We start from the raw sequence: 22706 nt of genomic DNA, 5'->3' as shown, positions 1-22706 counted from the left end.
ATGCCCGGCAAACGTGACACCCACTGCACTGCAGAAACCGGTCCCCTGCCTTTTGCAAAGAGGCCGCTAGAAGCACTTAGCCCCCTTGTTGTCTCTGCCTGTAAAACAAAGGAAAAAGACAACTTCTTTTACTGGAGAATGTGGGCATCACGTGCAAAGCGAGCGCTTTACCACTTGAGCTAATTCCCCTGTCTGTGACCAGGTTCCCTGTCCCACCCACCTTGTTCCAGAGCCCACAACATCCCTTCTGCTAAACCCTCATATAAAACTCAGCAAATCTCCAGAGAAGTTGCGGTTCCCTTTACAAGACTCTGCACAGCTCAGTTCCAATCAGCCGGTCTTCCCTAGAGCCCAGAACATCGACTGCAGCAGCATCGCTCTTACGCCCAGTGTAGACACGGCCTGAGAGTGTCACAAACCAGCCCCGGACACATTCCTGGCTAGGACCAGTCACAGTCTGGGCTCAGTGAGGGTCCGTCCTACCTGAGACGTGTGTGACACAAAAGCCTCCTGTTCCCTGCCCAGTTCCCAACACTGGCTGCAGACCCAGCAATATTTGGTGCCTTGGCTGCTGTCCCTGCTGGCAGGGAGCTGTCCTGCACTCGCAGTTCATCCGCCTCCCGGAGAGACGGCAGCTCTGCGAGTGGGAGAAGCGCTGGGTGTATGTGGGGGGGATGTTCAAGGGGGGCATTTCCCTGCATGTGTAAAAACCATCACTGCCGGCTCAGGCTGGGCCAGTGTTTGGAGCATCCCACCAGGGAAAAACTGAAACTGCATCAGGAGATAAGGGGTCAGGGTCCCTCCTGGCAGGAGCTATAGGGCTTGGGGTTCCTCCACTCCTCTCGAACAGGAAATATAGGACCAGGGGTCCCTCCACTTCTCCCCAGCAGGAGCTATGGGGCCAGGGGACCCTTCATCCCCTAACAGGAATTGGCAGGTGCCATGGGGGCTCACACACACACAGGTGCCCTCAATATTGGTGCCCAGGACAAAACTTGCTCCGCTCCTGGAACAGGAACAGTGACTAGCAGTGAGGCCCCTCCCTGGCAGCACCGTGTCAGATGGTTTCTTCTTGGCCTGGTGCCTCCTGAATGCCGGGAGCAGCTGCCTGGCCTGAGGGGCTGCAGTTCCCTGGAGAGAGGGGCTGGGACCTGTGGCTGCAGGAAAACCCTTGTGCTGTGTCTGTGGCTGAGCGGCACAAAGGAAGATACAAGATCCCTGGGGGGGTCTTTGCCGGATGAACGTGCCTGAGGAAAGACGCTGGAAGCGCAACAGACACACAAAAGGGGACGAGGGACAGTTTGAGTCACACACATGGCAGGTGGCGCAGCTCAGCCAGGGACCTTATCCACTCACAGAGCTTCCCAGCTTCTCTATGCCCCAAACCCCACCAGGCAAACTGCCCCATGGGCCTCGCCCGCACCATGCTCAGGGCCTGGGGATTTTCTGTCCCTTTGCCAGACCAAATAACTAGCCCCACCCCCCGGAGTCTCTTCCTCTCATGGGCCTTCTCATCCTCAGGCTCCGCTTTGTCTCCAGCCACCTCCCTCTGTCTGTCACTCCTCCGCCTTCTAGATGTAAGGGGACTGTTACCCCTTACTAAAACTCTGTGGGAGTTTTTTGGTTTACCAGCTTCAGAAGGGGAAGGGTTCATGAGACTGACAGACCCCAGAGACAATGGAAAGCAGTCAACACTCCAGCTCAGCCTGACTGACAGGTTGTAAGTGGGGATTGTTCTGGCTCTGTCTCTGAACAAACAAGCTGTGTGCAGAAGAGGTCCTGCAAAGACAGAGAGCTGAAAGAGGAGTACAAGAAGAAGTCCTGCAGCGACAGAACCAGACACAGACTGGCCAAGCAGTGCAGACCCTGTGTTGAGCAGCAGACTGGCAGGGCTCAGAAAGCCAAAAGGAACAGAGAAGCAACACAAGGAGCTGGAACTGGCCAAGCAGCACAGCCTGCAGCTGGATGTGGTGAGCTACTGGGACCTGCAAAGTGTGGGGAAAGGCTCTGGACTGGGAGAGGGGTCTGGCCACTTAGAGACTGAGGCTGTGTGGTCACTGCCAGTGCAAGCGTGTCCAGCCTGCAGCCCCTTGCAGCACATCCAGGGCTTCTAAGGAAGAGACTGTGAACTGTCCTTACACTCTGCAGACTGCTGTGTTGATGTCCCTGTGCTACAGAGCAGGGCTGTGTGTTCCCATTTAACCATTCTCATTGTTTCTTATTCTATTCTCTTTAATCAGTTGATGTTTAATAAATTGTATTTGCTTTGAACCTTATGAAGTGATCACTGGGCCAAGAAGGCCTGCAGTGTAAAGAGAGCACCTCGGAGTGGGGACACCCTAACTCCAGCCCCTAGTGACTACAAGGTCGGGGATTAAGCCCCAGGAAACCTGGGCCCAGCCTTGTTGGGGTTTCAAGGGCTCCGCTACTCAGGAGAGTGGAGGGGGAGCCCTCAGGATCAGGGAGCCGTGGGGTAAAGGAAGTGGGAGCGGGGACTCAGATCCTTTCGCTGGTTCATTTCACCGGGGTGTATAGAAGCCAGGAAAGTTCCCCACAAGAGCGGGACCATTCCCCCGCTTACATAGAGCAAAAAGTGCCCCTTCTCTCTGACTTTGAATAACTGGGCTTTTAGCACCCAGATCTACCCTAACACCAGTGCTCACTAGGGAGGGGTCTGGACAGTTTCTGTAGAGAAAGAGACAGCCACTGTGGAGCATCCTTGCCAACTCTCTAAGAGCACACTATTTTTTGTCAGTTAGAGCCAACTGTCACCCCACACAGAACTTGAACCTATAATCCCTGGTTTAGCAGGCCAGTGCTTTGCCCATTAGGTTACTAGTGCACCAAGAAAACACTGCCAGAGACAGAAATTCACCTTTCTAAATGTCCCTTCTTCAACTTTTGCTCCTGATTAAGCCCCTCTGAAAATCAGCTTTCCATGGTTATCGGTAGCTGGATCCGAGTCATGGGCCTTGACATCTCGTCTTCCTCCTGAAACCAGGGAAGTGTCTCCCACTGCTGCAGCCTCATCAGGGAATGGGCTGGGCTGGGGAATGGCTGGTTGTTACTGAAGGGGAAGGATAAAATGCAGCCACATTTCTGAGGGTTGCAGGAGGCCCGCCTGGTGATTCCCTGGGGGAGCTCTGCAATGTGACCCTGACTCCCAAGGCAGCAAGTACAGAATCCCCCTTGATGAGCACAAGAGGTTCCAACTGGCCTGGTCTGAATCAGGCTGGACAGCCCCACTGCTGCAGTGTCATAGCCAGACATTAGAGTTACAGGCACATCTCTTGCACCTAGAGAGCTCCCGTCACTCCCATAATGGGACAGGCACAGGGGCAGGTCCAGCCTGTCCTATAAGAGCCTCACTGGAAATCAAAGAACAGCTGAAAGTGACTGTGGTGGGATTTGAACCCACAGCTTTCTAATGATTGGTCTGGCCCATATCAAGCACCACTACTTAGATGACCAGCATACTTGCCATTGGGCCACACAGACCTGATGAGCAGATAAAGCCTCATCTTCGCTCTCGACTTTGCAGCAGGGCAATTGCTGGGGTAGAAGAAAGGGAAAAGCTGAGCCAGAGGAACACACGCTCCCCATCCCACACTCAGACCCCTCCATACCCAGTCCCCTGCCCAGAGTCTCAGCTGTGCCTTAAACCTGGTTTCAGAGAGAAGAGGCCAATGCAAAGAGCCCCCTGGCAGAGAGGGAGTCAGCACGTCGGTGGGCTTTACAGTTAATTGCTGCTGCTCTTCAGTCTGGCTGCAGAAGAAGGCTTTAGTTTAGACCTACTGAATAGCTACAGGCCTTCCAATAGGGTTACAGAAAAACCACATTGTTACAGATGACCTTTCCAGGCCAAAGATAGAAGGAAACCCTCAGGGGTGTTTCTAGACCAAGGTTCATTCAAGTGGTTTGTTTTTTTGTGGACCTGACCCTTCCACACCCCTAGAGACTCTGGAACAAAGAACCCAACTTTCTTCCTTTTGCTGTGACATGGATGGATCTAGCTCAGGTTTCACTCAGGGGGTCTGTCTGCGTGTGAAGTACCTGTGACAGCCCCTGTGCTCCTCTGCCCCTCATCAGCAATGCCATCTACTTGGGGGAGCTCTTGCCCTGAGACTTGCAGAAAGGACAACCTGGACAAAGAAGTAGCACTCAGGCACCCTTTGATAGCTCAGCTGGCAGAGCGGAGGACTGTAGTGTGTGTGTGTGTGTGCGCGTGTGTGTGTGTGTGTGTGTGGCAAGTGATCCTTAGGTCGCTGATTCAACTCTGGCTCAAAGGAGCTGTTCTCTTCCCTCCAGCCTGGCCTTAGCAGAAGGCAACCAAGGTGGTTACCTTGGGTCCATGTCTTCAGAACCCTGCACTGCAATTGACAAAATAATGGTGGGGAGGAGCTGCCAATCACGTTTCTTGGGCTGTGCAGGTTCTGTCCACACACAAAAGTTCTTTTGGAACAATGGCCGTTATTCCACAACAACAATGCAAGAGTCTACACAGCAATTCCGTCATTTTGAAATAATTCTGAAGTATCAGACGGCTTATTCCGACTTCTGCAAACCTCATTCTACGCCTATTCCAAATTAGCTATTTCAAAATAAGGCCTGTGTAGATGCGCCACTGCTGCTAGTTTGAACTAGCCCCTTCTTGTGGACATACTAACTTATTCTTCTGAGACAGGTCGTCTACACTGGGGAGCCTGCCTCAGACTATTCTGAGGTTTCCCTGCAGTGTAGACGTGCTAGTTCGAAATAAACTATTTTGGAATCACTATGTGCAGTCGTAGCCAGAGGGATGAAGCAGCAGGAGGAAAGCCAGGAGTGCAGAGGCCAGCCAGAAAACTGAGTGTCCCCAATGCCCATGAAGAGGTCAGTGGCTAGGTCCCATGGTGTAAGGGGCAGCACTCAGGACTTTGAATCCTGCAATCTGAGTTCAAGTCTCAGTGGGACCTGCTGGTTTGAGCTTGTTATTGTGAGGCTTTTTCACATTGCACAGCTCTGTCTATACTGCAGGCTTTTTGTGCAAGAATGGCCATTCTTGTGCAAAAACTAGCAGAGTGTTTACCCTACATGTGCATTCTTGCGCGAGAAAATGTACAGTAAACCATTGGAAAAGAGGGCTTCTTGCACAAGAAGGCAGTGTGCACAGGCAAGAGGGATTTCTTGTACCTAAAACAGCCATTAGAGCTTTCTTGCACAAGAGAGTGTCCACAGATGCTTTTTATCAGGAGATAAACCATTTCATAGAGCTGAAAGGAACTTCAAGAGGTCATCTAGTCCAGTCCCCACGCTCATGGCAGGGCTAAGAGCCATCCCCTGACAGGTTTGTCTCAGATGTCTCTAAATGGCCCTTTCAAGGATTAAACTCATAACCCCAGGTTTAACAGGCCAAGGCTCAAACCACTGAACTATTTCACCTTCTTGGACCAAACTGTGTGGCAGCGTGGATGTGCTCTTGAGCAAGAACTCGTGCCAAGAACAGTGCTCCCTGTGCACTGGCCTTTTATCTGGGTGCTGGCAGGGGGGTGAGAGGTACCAATGGGTAACAGGTTCAAAGGCGCAGACAGAGAAGCCAGCAACTGCATCTCTGCAAGTGACCTCACTTTACACATCTCAGCTTTTCAGAAACACTCTCCTCCTGTCTGCACTGAACACCAGTTTTAGCTACTGAGGGGTCCTGTCTGGGGGGAAATGGCAGTTCCAGGGGACACTTGTCCAGTGTTCAAACATCTCACAGATAACATGGCAAGAAGGAAGCCAAAGAGACTTGCACCTACTAGGAAACATCACAACTACCACCTTCAATGGGACTTGAACCCATGATCCTTTCATTAGGACACCAATGCATTGTCCATTAGGCCACAGCAGTGGCACTAAAATGACAGAAATTCCCTCTTCCAAATACACATTCCTCGACTTTTAGATGGCAGATTCGAGCTGTTGGAAGGATCCAGAAACACAGGAAGGGCTGAAAATCAGCTCTCAGGAGGCACCTCCAGGTGCCCCCAGAGTGTGGGTCACCCCACACTAGCCATGGGTGAAACTCAACACCTTGACATCTCGTCTCCCACCCAAAGCCAGGGGCTTGTCTCCCACAGCCGCAGCCTCAGCAGGGAGCCGCACTGGTGCTCACGCTGCTCCTGGGGAAAGGAACGGGTCCCACAGGGGCTGGGGCTGGCAGGGAATGGGCAGTTGTCACTGAAGGGGAAGTATAAAATGCAGCCACATTGCTGAGGGCAGGGAGAGCGGCTGGTGCTGCGCTGGTGGCACCGTGGGATGGCCCTGGGGGAGCTCTGCAATGTGACCCTGGCTCCCAAAGCAGCAAGTGCAGAATCCCCCTCGATGAGCACGAGAGACTCTGACCGGTCTGGTCTGAATCCGACTGAAGGGCTCAAGTGCCCCAGTGCTGGAGTGTCAGAGGCCAGAAAGACATAGGAAAAAGTAAACAAAGTTCACCACAAGGCACCACTGGGAGTTGAACCCAGGACCTCCTGTTTACTAGACAGGTGCTCTAGCCAGCTAAGCCATGGTGCCCTCCTCAGGGAGCCTGGTGAAACTGTTCAACTCTATGGTCCCAGACAACACCTTTGCCTCCCAAAGTGCAGCCATTCCCCATTTCCCTCCAGCTCTGGCGGTGTCTGGCTCCCTAGGCACGGAAGGCTACAGCTCAGCGGGCAGAGGCTCTAACATGCACATCTCCCCCAGCTGCTTGGACTGGGGAGTTGGCCTTGAGATTTAGCATCGCTGAGGGGAGGGAGAAGTGCAGCAAACATTGATTGTCTGGATTGTAAACCCCTGGCTCTCAGGGTTTGGGTTGGAGACCCAGGTGTGGGCCTGGCCTCCTGCAGGTTGGTCCTTTCCTGAGGGCACAGAATTAAGAGAGAATTCCTTTGCCCTGCACAAACTGAGTTGGCCAAAGTGTAAGTAACAAAATTTTTGTTCACATACAAGTACAGGAGATCGGTCTCTCACAGTAGTGGTGGCCAAGTGGTTAAGGAGTTTGATTAGAAACCCCTAGCAACCTCACTCAGAGGCTCCCAACAAGTCTGTCTCCTGTGTCCCTCTCCATCTCAGTCCCAGTGTGGGCATCATTTCATATCTGAGGAAACTCCTTTTTCCCTGCCAATCCTTACCGAGCAAGCTGAACCCTTCTGTGCCAATATTCCAGTCGTGTATTATCCCACCAAGTCCCTGTGATACCAACTTCTTCCTGCTTATGATGATGGGGTGATACCCCATCATTCCTGTGTGTCTAAACCAGCATCTAAGCCACAGATTAGAGTTTTCTTCCCAGTGGTTCTGTGTTGCTCCTTTATCTCTGCAGTTACAGCCTGTGATCTCTCCCATTTCTGGCCCATCCCCCAGGTGTCCATGTTATTCACTCACCTGTGGGCTTTGGGCACCTGCCCCCATCAAACCTAGTTTAAAGCCTCCTCACTAGGTTAGCCAGTCTGCACCCAAATACTCTTCCCTTCTTCGACAGGTGAACCCCATCCCTGCTGAGCAGCCCTTCCTGCAATGGCATCCCATGGGCAAGGGTGCCAAAGCTCCCTGCCCACTGAGCTGTAGCTTTCTGTGCCCAGGGAGCCAGGGCGGGAAGGCTGGAGGGAAATGGCTGCATGTTGGGAGTCAAAGGTGTTCTCTGGAACCTTAAAGTAGAACAATTTTACACCTGTATGTGAGGGGGGCACCGTGGCTTAGCTGGCTCCGGGGTCTCAAGCAGAACACTGGGGGGGGGGCACATGTCTCCTTGAGGCAGGTTCCTCATTCCCACGTCCCAGACACGTACTGTGGCACAAAGAGGAAGGGTCCCTGCAGAAAGTGGCTACATCTTCACTGGCATGATTTTCCGAAAATGCTTTTAACGGAAAACTTTTCCATTAAAAGCATTTTCGGAAAAGCATGTCTAGATTGGCAGGATGCTTTTCCGCAAAACCACTTTTTGTGGAAAAGCGTCCATGGCCAATCTAGACGCGGTTTTCTGCAAAAAAGCCCCGATCGCCATTTTCGCGATCGGGGCTTTTTTGTGGAAAACAGAACTGTGCTGTCTACACTGGCCCTTTTGCGCAAAAGTCTTTCGGAAAAAGACTTTCGCCTGAACGGGAGCAGCATAGTATTTCCGGAAAAGCACTGACGATCTTACATGAGATCGTCAGTGCTTTTCCGGAAATTCAAACGGCCAGTGTAGACAGCTGGCAAGTTTTTCCGCAAAATCACATGATGGAGTAATCCAGTTGTGCACAATGCACCGCTTACTTTCGCACCTCCTCGGCGGAGTGGGGGGTCCGGGCCCGCCCTCACTCCGGACCCCGCCTTCCCGTCCGGGACCGCTCCTCCCGCGGCTCCTCTGCCCGTGGCCCGCCTCTCCTCCTCCTTGCTTCCCCCCTTGCCACTCTCGTCCCAGCCTCTTTCTGCTCCCCCGCACTTCCGGGTTCCCCCCTCCCCCTCCGTTGTCGCGCCCGCGATGTCACCCGCCGCGCTCTCGGGCGCGCCGTGATGACGCGTCACGGCCTCCCCGTCCCCGTTCCTCCCGTCCTCTGGCGCTGCAGCGTCTGTGCCTCTTTCTCCGGCGGCCCCAGCTACCGCTAGCGAGTGGCGGGGCAGTTCTGCCCCGTCACACACCTCCCCCCTTCCTACGGTCTGTCCGCCCCCCGGTTGCTCGTCACCCGGCAGCCGCGAGAGACAGTCTGCGTTCACATTATCTTTACCAGGTCTGTGTTTAATGTCAAAACGGAAAGGTTGCAAGCTCAGGTACCACCGCATTATCCGTGCGTTGTTATCCTTCATGGACTGCATCCATCTCAATGGCGCGTGGTCCGTTATCAGCGTGAAGGTATTGCCTGTAAGAAAGTAGTGTAAGGAGTCTATGGCCCATTTAATGGCCAACGCTTCCTTCTCTATCACGGCATAGTTTCTTTCCCTAGGGAACAGTTTCCGGCTTAGGTAGGCCACGGGGTACTCTGCGCCCTCCTCCTCCTGCGCGAGGACTGCCCCTAGCCCCACTTCGGAGGCGTCAGTCTGCAAGAGAAACGGCTTTTCGAAATCAGGGGGCCGTAGCACTGGATCTGACACCAGGCACTGGCGGAGTGTCTCAAACGCCCACACCCCTTGGGGCGTCCACACCATCCTCTGGGGTTTCTCTTTCTTTGTCAGGTCTGTTAAGGGGGCTGCCAGGGAGGCGAAGTGCTTTATAAACCGCCTATAGTACCCCGCGAGGCCCAGGAACTGGCGTACTTGTCGCTTGGTGTGGGGTCGGGGGTAATCCCTAATGGCCTGTACCTTGTCTAATAGCGGTTTTAGCCGACCCCTCCCCACCGTATACCCAAGGTAGGATACCTCCCTTTTTCCAAACTGGCACTTCTTGGGGTTGGCTGTGAGTCCGGCCCGCTGGAGCGCCCGCAGGACGGCTCCCAGCTGCTGTAAGTGCTCCTCCCATGTCCTGCTGAAGACGACGATGTCGTCTATGTATGCCGTGGCGTAATCCCGATGGTCTTCTAAGATCTCGTCCATCAGCCTCTGGAATGTGGCTGCAGCGCCGTGCAACCCGAACGGCATAGTGACGAATTGGAATAGTCCAAACGGGGTGGCGAACGCTGTCTTCTCTCTGGCTGTCGGCGCCAGGGGTATCTGCCAGTACCCCTTTGTAAGGTCGATCGTTGATAGGTACTCCGCCCGCCCCAGGTGCTCCAGCATCTCGTCCACCCTGGGCATCGGGTACGCATCGAACTTTGATATCGCGTTCAGCTTACGGAAATCAATGCAGAACCGTATGGCCCCGTCCTTCTTCGGGACCAATACGATGGGGCTTCGCCACTTGCTCCGTGATTTTTCTACCACTCCCCACCGTAACATGTCCTGCAGCTCCTTCTGGACCGTGTCCCACAGTTTTCAGGGGATGGGGCGTACCGGGTCCCTTATCCGTCTCCCCGGTTTCGTCGTAATCTCGTGGTGTGCCATGGTCGTCCTCCCTGGTCGGCTCGTCAAGCTGGCTGCCGCCTGTTGTAGCACCGCCCGGAGTTGTGCCTGTTGGACATGGTTTAGTTCCTTCCCCACGGGGCTAGCCGCCCACGTGACCTCTTCCTCGCCCCAGGGTCCGAACTCGATCTCCGTGCTAAGAGCTTCCACTGGGGGCTCCTCCCGGGGTACCCATCGTTTTAACAAATTGACATGGTACACTTGGCTCTGACGGTGCCTGCCCCCTACCTGGACTTCGTAGTCCACCTCCCCGATCCTCTTGGTCACCCGGTAGGGCCCCTGCCACTTGGCTAGTAGTTTGGATTCCCCTGCCGGCAACAGTACCAACACCGGGTCGCCCGGGCTGAAGGTCCTTAGCCGTGTCCCTGCGTTGTAGTGGCGGGCCTGGGTTTCTTGGGCCCTTTTTAGGTTTTCTTGCGCCCACCTGCCTATAGTCCGCATGCAGTCCCGTAACTTAATTACGTACTGGACCGCCCCCAGTGCAGTGGACGCCTGCTCTTCCCATCCCTCCCGCACCAGGTCTAGTATACCCCGTGGGCGTCGGCCATACAACAGTTCGAACGGAGAGAACCCGACTGAGGATTGCGGTACCTCACGTATTGCGAAAAGCAGGGGTGGCAGCAGTTTGTCCCAGTCTCGTGGGTCGTCCTGGACCAGCCTCCGCAACATTGCTTTCAGGGTTTTGTTGAACCATTCCACCAACCCATCCGTCTGGGGGTGGTAGGCTGCGGTGCGAATCTTCTTTATCTGCAGCCATCCGCACAACTCCTTCATTAGGCGCGATACCAGGTTCGTTCCTTGGTCAGTCAGGATCTCTTTCGGGAGCCCGACGCGGGCGAACATTTTCACCAGCTCGTCGGCTATCGTGGCCGCGTTGGTCTTGCGTAGAGGGATAGCTTCCGGGTAGTGGGTGGCGTAATCGACCACCACCAATATATACTGGTGTCCCCTCCGAGTCCGCTCCAAGGGCCCCACAAGGTCCAGGCCTATCCTCTCGAAGGGTTCTGATACTAGCGGCATGGGCATTAGGGCTGCTCGGGGAACCCGGGCCTCCACCGTCCGTTGGCACTGGGGACATGATCTACAAAAATTCTTGATGTCCTGGTATACCCCTGGCCAATAAAACCGTTGGAGCACCCGTTGCTGGGTCTTCTCGGTTCCCAAGTGCCCGGGCCAGGGGTTGTCGTGGGCCATCTCCATCACCCACCACCGGTACGCTTTCGGGACGATTAACTGGGCCTCCCTGCCTGCTGTCTCCGGGACCCGATACAGCCGGTCCCCTCGGATCTCGAAGTGGGGGCCCTGTTCGCCTCGCTGCTGGGTCCCCTCGCTCTCTCCCCGGGGTTCTAGCGCGTTCTCCCAGGCGTGCCGTAGTGACGGGTCCTCCCGCTAATGGGCTAGGAAGTCGCCGGTGTCGACCTCTAGGTTCGCCCACGCCTCCTCCCCGTCTAACCCCTGCGGGGTCGTCATCCCCTCCTCCTCTTGCTGGGTGGCCCACGCCTCTTGGGTGCCCCTCCGATCGGTAGGGCCCTGTTCGCTTAGCAGCCGCCGCAACCCAGGCCAATCCCTGCCCAGCAACACGGGGTAGGGTAGTCGGGGCGTCACCGCTACCCGCAGTTCCCTGCCCTGACTCCCGTCGTGTAACGTCACCCGGGGCGTCGGGTGCACGCACTTGATCCAAACCGGTGCCCCCATGTACCCCGCTCTCCCTAACGCGTTTCTCCGCACGAGAGTCTGTCCGCGCCCCGAGTCTAGCACGGCCTCCACTACCTCCCCGTTCAGGCGTACCTGCCTTATCATACGGGCTCGGCTTACCTCTTGCCGCGGGCCTTTCCGGGGTCTGGGCTGGCCGTAGGTGCAGTCCATCAAGGGGCAATCCCGGCGGATGTGGCCTTCCTGGCCGCATTGGTAGCACGTCGGTTTTGGCTGGGCCCTTGGCGCCTCCTCCACCTTCTTCCCTGTGTCGGCCCGGGGCTCTCCTTTTCCGTGGTCCTCGGTTCCGCGCCATACCGGGGCCAAACGTCGCTCTGGTCCTCGGGCTGGGGGGCTTCCAGCCCTCGGTCCCGCGCTGTCTCGCCCTTCCTTCCCTCTGGGGCTAGGGCCTCCTCGACCCACCGGGCTGGTCCCCATTCCTACCTTGCCGTGTCCTTCCGGCGTCTCGGCAGCCAAGAAGTGCTCCATGAGTGTCACTGCTTCTTCCAGGGTTCTGGGCAGGTGTCGACGTACCCATTGTTGGCCCTCCGCGGGGAGCACTTGCAAGTATTGCTCGAGCACCACCAAATCGGCCACCTGAGCTGCGGTCTTGGTGGACGGTTCCAGCCACCGCAATCCAGCCTCCCGGATCCGCTGGGCGACTGCCCGCGGCCGCTCCCCTGCCGCATATTTGGCCGCCCGGAACCTCTGCCTGTATGTTTCGGAAGAAATGCCCAGCTGGTCGAGGATCGCCTCCTTGACCTTGTAGTAACATAACGAATCCCGGTCGGACAGACTCCGATAGGCGAGCTGGGCTGGGCCGGACAGGTAGGGGGCGAGTATGGTAGCCCAGTGTTCTTGGGGCCAGTGGGCCGCCGTGGCCACCCGCTTGAAGGCCCAGCCTGATGGGGAGTCGCGCTGGGCCCGCCGCCTCCTCCTCTCCTTCACTGGTGGGTCCGATCAGCCCCGTCCCATCCTTCAGCTCCCTCACCAGCTGCTTCTGTTGCTCCCTAAACTCGGAGGTTAGCTGTCGCAATGCTTCCGTCTGTTGTCTCTGGAGCTGGCGCTGGCTATCCACCAGCCATTCTACGATTTTGTCAGCATCCATAGTGCAGTCGCCTGTTTAAGATGGCAGTAAAATAGAGTGGACACACACCCACCACCCTTGCACCCTAAGTCACAGGGGCATAGCTGCCCACATTCTCCACCACGTGTCGCGGGGCGCAGCACAGTCCGCCGCCCCCGGTCTATTAGTAATCCAGTTGTGCACAATGCACCGCTTACTTTCGCACCTCCTCGGCGGAGTGGGGGGTCCGGGCCCGCCCTCACTCCGGACCCCGACCCAGGGCCCTAACACCGAGAGCGTACCTCTCGGTGGTAGCAGGGGGGCTAGCACCCCAAACGCACCTGCTCCCGGGATACACGACCCGCCCTGGGTCCTACTCCACTCCGCCGGCTGCTGCTCCGCTTACCCGGTCGCTCCATCCTCCGCCTTCCCGTCCGGGACCGCTCCTCCTGCGGCTCCTCTGCCCGTGGCCCGCCTCTCCTCCTCCTTGCTTCCCCCCTTGTCACTCTCGCCCCGGCCCCTTTCTGCTCCCCCGCACTTCCGGGTTCCCCCCTCCCCCTCCGTTGTCGCGCCCGTGACGTCACCCGCCGCGCTCTCGGGCGCGCCGTGATGACGCGTCACGGCCTCCCCGTCCCCGTTCCTCCCGTCCTCCGGCGCTGCGGCGTCTGTGCCTCTTTCTCCGGCGGCCCCAGCTACCACTAGCGAGTGGCGGGGCGGTTCTGCCCCGTCACAAGGCCTTTTTGGAGCCTTCTCCTTTCCCACAACTAACTGACCTAGAGGTCAGACATCCCTGTGGAGAAGGGAAGAGCTTCCAAGAAGACTGGCTATAACGTGGAAGGGGAGTTAGCTCAAGTGGTAGAGTGCTTGCTTTGCATGCGAGAGGTAGAGGGATCGATGCCCACATTCTCCCGTGATGGGTGCAAGTCTCATTCTGCTTTTTACTGGCAGAGCCACCCAGGGGGCTAAGAGGGTCCAGACCCTCCCCTCCCTCCCCAAATTCCTACTTGCTCTCTCCCAAAACCAGCCACGCTGGGGCAGAGAGCTGCTGGATGCCAGCCCTCCTGGGCCAGGCAGTGGCAGGAGCACTGGAGGCAGGTTGCAGATGGGGCAGAATTAGCTCCACTGGAAAAGTGCTGCCTTTGCCCACGAGAGGTAGCAGGATTCACTCCCATCTTCTCCCACCTGCTTGCGGGGCCGGCCCCTTTCCTGCTGCCCCTGGCTGGGAGCCAGGACTCAGGACCCTTTCCCAAAATATACGAATTCCACCCCCCGCCTGCAATCCTCTGTTCTGCTCACACAGGAGCCACAATGATACTCACAGCACATGCCACAACTTAAGTGTGGTTGTATTATGCTTTAAAAAGGCACCCAGGATCTTTTTCAGGGGGATAAGGCAACATGCCACATTTATTGACCATACATAGATTAATCAATATTTATCATATGACACATCACACTCACGCACTCACACACACACACAAGCACACTCCGACTTGTTGTTACCAAAAGTTTCTCCCCCTTACTACACTGGCCAAGTGAGTTAGATGGGGCGGGGGGGGTGAGAGGGGTGGAACCGGGCTTCTGCCCAACCGGATCAATGCTCCCATATTGACAAGACGAAAACCCAGGGTCCCTCTGCAAGACTCCTCATAAGAACATAAGAACGGTCGTACTGGGTCAGACCAAAGGTCCTTCTAGCCCAGTATCCTGTCTGCCGACAGTGGCCAGCACTGGTGCCCCAGAGATGGTGGACCAAAGACAACGATCAAGCAATTTGTCTCCTGCCATCCCTCTCCAGCCTCTGACAAACAGAGGCCAGGGACACCATATCTATCCCCCGGCTAATAGCCTGTTATGGACCTAACCTCCATGAAATTATCTAGCTTCTCTTTAAACTCTATTATAGTCCTAGCCTTCACAGCCTCCTCTGGCAAGGAGTTCCACAGGTTTACTACACGCTGTGTAAAGAAGAACTTTCTTTTATTAGTTTTAAACCTGCTACCCATTAATTTCATTTGGTGTCCTCTAGTTCTTCTATTTAGGGAACTAATAAATAACTTTTCTTTAGCGGCCCTCTCCACACCACTCATGATTTTATAGACCTCTATCATATCCCCCTCACTCTCCTCTTTTCTAAATTGAAAAGTCCCAGTCGCTTTAACCTCTCCTCATATGGGACCCATTCCAAACCCCTCATCATTTTAGTTGCCCTTTTCTGAACCCTTTCCAAGGCCAAAATATCTTTTTTGAGGTGAGGAGACCACATCTGTACACAGTATTCAAGATGTGGGCGTACCATAGTTTTATACAGGGGCAGTAAGATATTCTGGGTCTTATTTTCTATCCCTTTCCTAATAATTCCCAGCATCCTATTTGCCTTTTTGACCGCCGCTGCACACTGTGTGGAAGTTTTCAGAGAACTGTCCACGATAACTCCAAGATCTCTTTCCTGATTTGTTGTAGCCAAATGAGCCCCCATCATACTGTACGTATAGTTGGGGTTATTTTTCCCGACGTGCATTACTTTACACTTATCCACTTGAAATTTCATTTGCCATTTTGTTGCCCAATCACTCAGTTTGGTGAGATCTTCTTGGAGTCCCTCACAGTCTGCTTCTGTCTTGACTATCCTAAACAGTTTTGTATCATCTGCAAACTTTACTACCTCACTGCTTACCCCTTTCTCCAGATCATTTATGAATAAGTTGAAAAGGATTGGTCCCAGGACTGACCCTTAGGGGACACCACTAGTTACCCCTCTCCAATCTGAAAATTTACCATTTATTCCTACCCTTTGTTTCCTGTCTTTTAACCAGTTCTCAGTCCATGAAAGGACCTTCCCTCTTATCCCTTCTATTTATCCCTCTCATGCAGCCAATTAGTCATTACCTCGCCTTTCCTAATGCTGCTTCAGAGAGAGTTCTTCCAAAGGCAGCACTTGCTGCTTGACTCCCAAGGAGTCTGTATGTCCAGTCTTCTTAATGAGCTCACTGCACAGGTATTGTCTTGGGTCTGGCTTCCAGACCTTCTCCACCCTGGCAACTGCTGCTGGAGGTGCCCCCCTTTCATTCTCCATTCACTCCTCATTCATTTCAACAGGGCAATAAAGGAAAGGAGAGAGCTCAAAAGACATTTTTTTCTTAAAAAGGAAAGTTTCTCTTAATACAAAGTTGTAGGAGAAATGTTACAGAGATTCTATAAGAACACGTAGAGATATATCTAAAAGGAGACGATCTTAATACAAAGTTACATGAGAGTGATAATATTACTGGGAATTATCCACAGTTGTCTGTATATGCAAATATATATGCAAATATCTTCTTTCACACTGATGGGCATGAATACAAAGATTAAGGCAAGACTACACAACACACAGACCCTATGTAAGTCAGTTCTGATAATGTTAATAAAATGCAATATTTTCTCCATTTCCAACCATATGACAGCAGTTTTAATGAGCAAGGGCAATCCAGGAATTTAACTATTAAAACACATCTCAGCAGAAATTGGCTTCACAATGTTAACAAATCAAACAAAACTGCCCATACGATATTTACTGAAATACAAGTAAACAACGTGGAGTTAAAGGGGGGAGAGGTGGCCTGGCTAGAAAAGAAACCCAGGAATCCTGCTTCCCAGAATCGCTTCCTTTCCCCGTCCGCCCCACCAAACACCAGCTCCCACAATCCTCACAGGGCAGAGACTGGAAGCCCCAAATCTGACCAATACACCCACGGCCCACCCACAAGGAAGGAAAGACGTCAGAAGTTTGAACACCCAGTTCCTGGCTCTAACCCTTCCCTGGAGCCAGGCACCCCCCCAGGCCCCTGCTCTAGCCTTTCCCTTCCACAGAAGGAGGGGAATAAATCTAGCAGGGTGGAGGGTAAAGTCCTGAATCTCACTGGAGCCGTGGGTGTGTCCCTCCAGGCGCTGGGGCCTGTGCGCAGAGCGGCTGTGAACAGTCCCAGCGCAGGGCTCCAAACGTTCCATTGAAGGCACCTGAACTCTTTAGACTCTTTACTCCTTAGAAACCTCATGTTTTGAGGAGTAAGGGTTATTTTGAGGGAAGGATTTTCCCTCGGAATATCCCCGTTTTTTTCTCTCGCAATAGCGCTATTTCGCAATAGCACCGGTCTGCGATTATGCAAATGAAACACGGGATATTTAAATCCCCACTTCATTTGCAACTTTGGATGTCTACATTTGCATTCCTCTCTCGAAGGCCTAATCAAGGCAGACAGACCCTCAGTAACAGAATATTTATCTACATTGAAGTACAGGAGAAGGTGCACTTACGGCTGTTTCTGTGGTGTCGTGGCTTTCACGTTTGCTTCATGGGCAGAAAGTCACTGACTCAAAGCCAGGCAGAAACAAAAAATCTTCTCCTATTGTGGCTCCCTTTGGTACCCACGAGGCAGTTCCAGGGCCTGCCCCCAGTGCAGGGTGGTATGTGTGTGCTGATTGTCAGGAGCACAGAGGAGACAGCTGGGCAGGTTAGGCTGAGATGGGAGGAGGCGCCGCTGGGGTTGAGGCTCCTCAGTGGTACTTGGCAGAGATGAGGGCATTGCAGCCACATAACCCAAGGCCAATGACAGCACCTCCAGCCTCTGGGACATCTGTAGCCTCTGTTGCAAGGGGACACAAAACCAGGTAAGGTTCCCCCCTGATGCTCAAATCCCCCAGCAGCCCCAGCTTGCTCCAACACCGTCCGTTCTCCCCACCCGCTCTCCTGGCCACACATGGCACTTCTTGGTGCGTCTCAAGCCAGGCCCTGCAAGGAGCCACCGGGGCAGGAACCGGCCCTTGGAGCTCGGCTTGCACCGGAACCGGCAGTTTCCCACCATGTCTCCCTTGAGAAGAGGCGACTTGTTCCCCTTCCTCTCACCACACGTCTCCCTTGTCTCCGTTCCCTTCAAAGGTCTCCTCCGCCTCAGGACCTGCCTCCTCAGGGCGCTGCCCCTCTGCCACTGGGCTGGGAGTGGGAGACTCCACAGTCTCTGCACTTGGGCTGAGAAGTCTCACGGGGACTCGTCTGTTGATGGGTTAGTCAGCCCGATGGCCAGCCGGGTCCATTCCGTAGCGCTGCCCGAGAGGGAGCTTTCCCAATCTCCATTGGTATTTCCTGGGGCTTTGTGTAGGGGGATTGGGTTTGGCATCTTCTCTTCTGGAAATGCCTCTTCCTTGGTAAGCAGCTCCCAGGAGTTCATGGAACTTCTTCTTCTCAGCTTGGGACAAGAACAAGCAAGGGGCAACGGGACAGGGGTTTATGTGATGATGACAGGGGTGAAGAAAGCAAATAAGAAATTATTTTTTCGCCTACTTAAGAACCAGGGTGACAGAATGAAACTGGTAAATAACCAAGTTAAAAAAGAAGCATTTTTGCACCCAGTGGAATTCCTTGCCAGAGGGTGTTGCGAAGGTGAAATCTACAAGAAGGTCCAAAAAAGAACTGGATAATTTAATGCAGGAAAGGTCAATCAATGGCACTTAACCAGGATGGACAGGGCAGGTGTCCCTAGCTGATGTATATCTGAAGCTGGGAATGGGCGACGGGAGGGATCACTTAATAACTGTCTGTCCTGAGGATTCCCTCGGGACAATGAAATTGGCTGCTGTTGTGAGACAGGATCCTGGGCTAGTTGGACAACTGGCATGGCCCAGTCTGGCTGCTTTGCTGTTCTATTTGGCTGTTCTTGTCCCCTCTGGGCAAGGGAGAATGGACCCCCCCTCATCCTGAAGTGGACAGAAAATGGCCTGCGAAAGGCTAGTGTAGGTGACTTGTTTCATGTGTCCCTGATGGTCTAGTGGTTTGGATCCAGCACTCTCACTGCTGTGGCCTGGGTTCGATTCCCAGTCAGGGAAACCAGCTGCAACTTTCCCAAAACATGTCCCTAGTCAATCTTCTTGCCTCATAGAATAATAGGACTGGAAGGGACCTCAAGAGGTCATCGAGTCCAGCCCCCTGCCCTCAAGGCAGGACCAAGCTCCACCTACACCATCCCTGACAGATGTCTATCTAACCTGTTCTTAAATATCTCCAGAGAGGGAGATTCCACCACCTCCCTTGGCAATTTATTCCAATATTTGACCACCCTGACAGTTAGGAATTTTTTCCTAATGTCCAATCTAAACCTCCCCTGCTGCACTTTAAGCCCATTACTCCTTGTCCTGTCCTCAGAAACCAAGAGGAACAAATTTTCTCCTTCCTCCTTGTGACACCCTTTTAGATATTTGAAAACCGCTATCATGTCCCCCCTTAATCTTCTTTTTTCCAAACTAAACAAGCCCAGTTCATGAAGCCTGGCTTCATGTTACAGCAGCTGAGACCTAGCATGGGGCTAACCCTAACCCCTCCTGCTTGCCTGGGCACTGCCTAGACTCAGGCCTCCCCAGTGCCAGCCTAAGGGCTCTGGAGAGGACAGGGCAGCTCCAGGGGCAGAGTCCTTTTTTCTGCAGTAGTTCAAACCCAGCCCCTTGGTTCCAACTAACTAACATTACTCCTCATTTTTTGCCCTCTGTGCCTCCCTCCCAACCTCAACATACCCCAACCCATCCCCTTCCCTCTTCCCCTCCCCTTGCTGGTAACACAAACAGGACTTTTTGGTTTTTATGTGGGGAATGTAGAACTGGGGAGGGGCTGGGAAAGAGCCTGGGAGGGGGAGGAGGCTGGGAGGAAGGGCTAAGGCTGGCACCTTCCTCTGATGGTCCCACTGCCTCATGTCAGGGGCCTCAGCAGCGCTGGGGGGTGGCTCCAGGGGGAGAAGCTGGTTCAGAGGAACTTGAGCTGCTGGGCCACTGAAGCAGGCCCCCAGCAGCAGCCTCTGTGCAGGGCACACAGGCTCCAGGCCTCCTAGTCATATTGTCTCCCCGTGTGGCTTGGGCTCCAGAGCCTGCCCCCTAGCTGCTGCCTTGAGCAGCAGCAGGAATTTAGGCATCAGGTCCCCTGCTTTTGGGGACAGGAAGCCATGCCCAGGACCTTTTAGCCACTGGAGCTGTACAGGCTGGAGCCTCCCCCTACAAGATCTCTGCCCTGCTTCCTGCAAAGCTCTCAGCCTTTTGCTTGTGTCTGTTTCCCTGTCCATAGCAGGCAACTAAAGGAAGGGAAGTTACTGAACGGAACATCCCTTTGGCCAGCATAGGGCTTGAACCCATCACCTTGGCGTTATTAGCACCATGCTCTAACCAGCTGAGCTAGCCAGCCTATGAAAGTGCAGCTCACCAGTGCCCTTTCAAGAAAGGCGCCTCAGGCAGCTGCAGGGACGTCTCTGAAGCTGCCAATGGCTCTTCTCTGACAAGGCCACTAGTGACTCTCTGTGATGTGGGCTGGCTAGTCCAGCTGGTTTGAGGGTTGGTCAAGGTGGCTGGCGGCCGGCAGACCCAGGGCAAAGAGAAGCCGGACTCTCTTGCTGCCAGCACCTTGCCTCCCAGCTTCTTCCCTGTCAGCAGCAGCAGAGTCCTGAGCGCTGCCCTTGACACCATGGGACCAACCTTCATCTCACTCAACTGGGCCAAGCTGGTGCCCAGTTCATGCCCACTGGGACCTGCTTTACTTGTTTTCCTTCCACCCAGAGCCCCCTTCTTCTCCTGGGCTGCGAGGAGCATCACTGGGATACTCTCTCATATCCCAGCACAGGGCCATCTCTCCAGTGACAGGAGACGGGGCTGGTTTCAAGATTTCTTTTAGCGCAGCAGCAAGCAAGAGGAGATGCAGGAAAATCAACCCCATTTGCAAGCTTTGTGTGACAGGAGGGGTGTGAGCCGGGGAACCTGCCCCCCCAGAAGGGCATTTGGGTGCACCCAGGGGCAGCAAGAATTCAGTCCCTCAGGCGAGTGCATTGGTGACAATGTGTGGGCCCTTCCATAAGCATTTTCTGCTCCCACTGGGGAAGGCAGCTGGGCAGGACCAGCCTGCAGCCCACGTCCCTTTCAGCCCCAGGTGCAGGAGGTAACAGAGAGGGGAGGAAAGTCCATGGCCAGAGCCTCCTCCCAGCAGTCTGGCCCTGCACAGAGTCTGTGCGTGATGGAGCCTGTCCCAGCAGGGCGATGGCCTGTTCTCTGCAAAGTGCTCAGCTGGTTCATTTTTTTGCAGGCCCATTGTATGTGTCCCTGGTGGCTTCATTTACAGTTTTCAGTCTTTACATTTGCATCCCTTTTTGGAAAGAGGGTGCAAGTGTAAACATACCCTACATAGCGAGAGTTGGCTTCCTTCAGTTGAGCCTGGCTGTGTCCCTACTTCAGGAACCCAAAGGGAGCAAAGAGCAGAAGTACTGGAAACTGGTGGGGTACCCTCTGAATTTGATTTCGTGAGTCTTAGTTGGACTTGCTAAATCAAACTCCGGAAGATTGAAAGATAGTGGCCATTCCTCCCCCACTGGGTGTGATTCTTGTTCTTCTGCACAGCATAGCCCAGGTAGACCAAGGACTTTCAGATCACACCCTTGCTGAACTGATGGGAATAGAAACCAGACACAGCAGATTTGAACTTGTTTCAGTTGAGATGGGTTTGCCTGTTTTATGCGCATTGACACAGAAACACATTAGGGCTACGTCTACACTGGCAGCCTTTTCCAGAAATGCTTAAAATGGAACAGTTTTCCGTTATAAGGATTTCCGGAAAAAGCGCGTCTACATAGGCAGGATGCTTTTCCAGAAAAGCACTTTTTCCGGAACAGCGTCCGTGGCCAATGTAGACGCGCTTTTCCGGAAAAAAGCCCCGATCGTCATTTTTGCGATCGGGGCTTTTTTGCGGAAAAGACTACTGGGCTGTCTACACTGGCCCTTTCCCGGAACAGTTTTTCTGGAAAACGACTTTTGCCCGTACAGGAGCAGCATAGTTTTTCTGGAAAAACACTGACAGTTTTACAGTAGATCGTCATTGCTTTTCTGGAAAAGCAAGCGGCCAATGTAGACAGCTGGCAAGTTATTCTGGAAAAGCGGCTGCTTTTCCAGAATAAGTGACCCAGCGTAGACACAGCCCAGGGGTTTGTAGTAATGTCTGAACATCAGAAATGCAGAGTGAGATGCAACTGGAGATGCAAAGGTTTCAAAGAAGTTGATCAACCTTTCAGGGGGCACTTGGAGTGGAAACAGGGACCCTTTCGCCTATAGTCAAACACTTTACCACTGAGCTACACCCCCATTACACTTGCTTCTTTGCATCCAGTGTTAGGAAATTAGCCGCTGGCAGCAGTGTCTGCAGGAGCAGGTGGTGCCTTGCACACATGGCAGGGGGAGGACGGCCCTCTATGGGGTCAGACATGTGTGGTGTCCCCCCACCTACAATCAGCATGACACGTCACAATAGCGCATCATTCCCTGTGCTCCCGCCTGCCCTGTGTGTGTTGGAACCTCACAACACTCACCTGATGTTCCCTCCCCGGTGCCCGAGGACATTTGGGAGGCCTCCTCCATCTGGGGGACCGGTTCCAGGGTGAGGGTCACGACGTTCCTGGAATCCTCCTTCTCCTCATCCTGGAGCTGCTGGTCATCTGGGTTGTCATCCTGAAGCTGCGGCCGCTGCTGCCCAGGTGTCTCCATCCCAGACTCCACAACTGTCCCTGGAGACAGGGTTCCCCAACCCCCAGGACTTAGTCCAGTTCCTCATAGTATGCACAGTGCTGCGATGCTTCCCCAGTGCGGGAACTGCGCTCACGGGTCCTCACATACCCCTGCCGCAATTCCTTGACCTTGGCTCTGACTTGGTCTGGGGTGGGGGGAGGTGGCCTTTCTTTGCAAGGCCGTCAACCATTCAGCCATAGATATCTGCATTCCTCCGCCTGGACTGCAGGGCCTGCAGAGACTCCTCCTTGGACCACAGCTTTATCTCTGGCCCCTACCATGAGAGGGCCCAGCACTTGCTGCCACTTGCTTGCTCCTGCGATGTGTCCCTGGAAGGGCCAGAGGGGTCTCTGGGGGCTTGTGCCTGTGACATGGCTCTCCAAGAGGCTGGAAGCGCTCGATCTTAGCCAAC

At 54.2% G+C, this 22706-nt stretch overlaps 4 non-coding genes across 4 annotated transcripts; 2 read left to right on the top strand and 2 right to left on the bottom strand.

Moving 5' to 3' along the window:
* Window positions 1-4883: 4883 nt before the first annotated feature.
* On the top strand, window positions 4884-4955 carry TRNAQ-UUG (transfer RNA glutamine (anticodon UUG)). The gene has a single exon. It is a non-coding gene; the product is annotated as a tRNA-Gln (tRNA).
* A 1508-nt stretch (window positions 4956-6463) lies between these two features.
* On the bottom strand, window positions 6464-6537 carry TRNAT-AGU (transfer RNA threonine (anticodon AGU)). Its single transcript has one exon. It is a non-coding gene; the product is annotated as a tRNA-Thr (tRNA).
* Window positions 6538-18526: 11989 nt separating this feature from the next.
* Window positions 18527-18598, top strand: TRNAE-CUC (transfer RNA glutamic acid (anticodon CUC)). The gene has a single exon. It is a non-coding gene; the product is annotated as a tRNA-Glu (tRNA).
* A 1265-nt stretch (window positions 18599-19863) lies between these two features.
* Window positions 19864-19937, bottom strand: TRNAI-AAU (transfer RNA isoleucine (anticodon AAU)). The gene has a single exon. It is a non-coding gene; the product is annotated as a tRNA-Ile (tRNA).
* Between the last annotated feature and the right edge of the window lie 2769 nt (window positions 19938-22706).

This window comes from Pelodiscus sinensis, unplaced genomic scaffold (assembly GCF_049634645.1).
Source record: "Pelodiscus sinensis isolate JC-2024 unplaced genomic scaffold, ASM4963464v1 ctg46, whole genome shotgun sequence".
NCBI classification, from domain to species: domain Eukaryota; kingdom Metazoa; phylum Chordata; order Testudines; family Trionychidae; genus Pelodiscus; species Pelodiscus sinensis.
The sequence above is the reverse complement of the archived record's forward strand: the minus strand, read 5'-3'. Positions and strand labels throughout refer to the sequence as shown.